The 2,500-nt window shown below is 37.6% G+C and overlaps 1 protein-coding gene across 3 annotated transcripts in view; it reads left to right on the forward strand.

Moving 5' to 3' along the window:
* The window catches only part of LOC137981218 (uncharacterized), an 8,613-nt gene that overhangs the window by 3,745 nt on the left and 2,368 nt on the right, over positions 1 to 2,500 (forward strand). For 2 of the 3 annotated variants that reach the window (XM_068828550.1, XM_068828551.1), the window contains one exon: positions 1 to 2,500. This exon is cut by the window's left edge; it is cut by the window's right edge and continues 2,368 nt beyond it. The exons of the other annotated variant lie outside the window; for it this stretch is intronic. The gene's annotated coding sequence lies outside the window, so the exon portion shown is untranslated. 3 annotated transcript variants of the gene reach the window in all.

Consider the following 2,500-nt stretch of genomic DNA (forward strand, 5'->3'; position numbering starts at 1 on the left):
GTCTTTATTAAATCAAGGCTTAAAACTTGGATCACTTAATATAGTGTTTACTTCACAGTTTTGAAATCCAAAGAAAAAGAGGAATAATTATTGACTTTTTGGTCACAGCAGCACTTTAACTATTTATTTGCATATGTGAGTTTATGGTAAGAGTTTCATCAGTAAATAGGTTAAAGAATGGGTTACTTGTTAATTGTCTACTTGAGAAAGTGAGTTATGGGGGCGTTTGTTATGATGTATTGCCAGCATTTCTATACACATGTTAATTTGAATAGGTGGTTAAGGAGACTCCTAGTGGCATTTATCATATAGGGCCTGCATTTCATTAGTGTGCAATCCTTGCCTATGTTGCTCTAACCAGTGACTGTGTTAAATACCACTATGATACCATGAGATTTTTAAACTTTTTAACCAATGGTAAGGGCTAACCATACTTCCAGCAACTCAGCATCTGGCAATCACTATGGCACAGCATTCATTGCCTCCATGAAACTTGACAGAAAACATGTTTTTCTTCTGTAAATAGGTTAGTTCACTTGAGAACATAGAGAGAGTTACTAATACAACTACTATGTATGAGACATTTTTCTTGTCTTTGTAGAAATTTCTATTAAATATGTTACAAATGAAAGCTTTTATGATTTTCTTTTTGCATCATTTCGTCATGAGTCGTTGTTTCTTGAGTGTAGACTTTGAGTCTCATCACCCAGGTACCAAGGGTCACACAACAGAGAAATCTCATTTATTAGGTGAATCCAATCATTTTGCCAACACTTTAAGTGAATTTGCCAGTGCACATGAAGTCATTCCTTACACAACATCCGAGAGAGATATTTGGCATATTAGTATTGTTTTAAAGTTGTTTTAAAGTAAAGGAAAGTTATTAATTTGAATGTAATACCATATGCGGGTTCTTACTTTGGTTGCTGAGGTAATGAATTACTTGTCGACTTTGCAATGCGACATCTCGCACCGTGAACAAAAAAGTTACGTACTCTTCTGTGTTTTGTGTTCCTCAGCCAAAGAAACACTTTTCACTTGAGATATAATTATTTGTTTCCTTCTAAAGATGCATGGGCAACTGAGAGCTATTCCATTTAAAATCCACACCCCCCCTGTTGACGAGATTTTCTGAGGGGGGTCTGAAGAGCATTTCTGAGGGGTCCACGTGTCAGCACTCTTTCATCTTTCAAATATTTCTGAAGGGTATTGGAAAAAATCCCCACTCTTCTGAGGACGGAAATAAATTATCAACTTTTTCTGAAGGGGGGAATGTGTTGGCACTTTGATGTGCTCCTTCTTAAGGAGTGAAATTTGCACAACAGGGAGCTAAAGGAACTTAACCAAACTGTCCAGTACAAGAGGAACAAGTACACCGTGTCTGCGCTTGAGGGAGATGTCATACAAATGGAGACAGGTCTTCCAGCCAAAGAAGTCTGTAACATTGTTGCAAACCATGCTCTTAGATTTAAAGATAGTGTGAACTACATGTATTTTGCTGGATGGATGACCTCATGATGTCAATTCCATCCCGTAAAAAAAAACCAAGATCTCTGCACCGTCCTCCTTCAGGCAATTCGAATCCTGTGGGATTGTTATAGACTGCACAGACATTGAGGTTGCCGCACCTGGATTGATGAGTCAGCAAAATGCAACATATTCGTCATACAGAGGAATGAATTCCAATAAGGTCATAGTTGGTTTTGCACCAAATGGAGTCGTCACTTATGTCAGCCGACTGTATCCAGGTTCTATTTCAAAGACTATTGTGCAGCAGTCCAGACTTCTTAATCATTTGACAGCTGGAGATATGATTCTGGCTGACAAAGGTTTCCTTATCCAGGATATTGTACCACATGGTGTCTGTGTCAATATCCCACCTTTCCTGAATAATGGAACTTTCACAGAGAGTGAGGTCAAGAAAACAAAAGCCATAGCTTAAGCCTGGATTCATGTTGAAAGAACTAATGCTAGGCTGAAAGACTTCAAAATTGTACGCTTCATTCCTTCATATTGCATTGCTATGCTGACATTTTGTTTCAGTTATGTGCTGCACTTGTAAATTTGCAATTTCCTTTAATCAAAGAGGGATGTGAAGATATGGTTTTTGAGTAGTTTTGTACTTCAAGACTATACTGAACAGTTTTTGAATTGGTGAAATAGAAATAAAATAATTTGTAGACTGAGGGTTACTTAAAAGAATACAACTAGAGGGGGGATACTCTAATATAACAGTAAAGGGATGCTTGTACCTCCTAGGGATTACTCTTTATCGTTTGGTACAGCTCAGGTGCATGTAGGGTGTAAAAATAGACCACTATGAGAGTTCTTTTATCATGTTTAGGGGACTTAGGCAGGAGAACATATGTTAAAAGAACTTTTTGTCTTATGCTTTACAGTGGATACCTTTTAGAGGTAAAAATAAAAGTAAGTTCTGCCCACACATTGACATTTTGCTACCCTTGAGGAGTCTCTATGAACATTTCCCACAAGCATCCCA

Source organism: Montipora foliosa, chromosome 12, assembly GCF_036669935.1.
Source record: "Montipora foliosa isolate CH-2021 chromosome 12, ASM3666993v2, whole genome shotgun sequence".
NCBI classification, from domain to species: Eukaryota; Metazoa; Cnidaria; class Anthozoa; order Scleractinia; family Acroporidae; genus Montipora; species Montipora foliosa.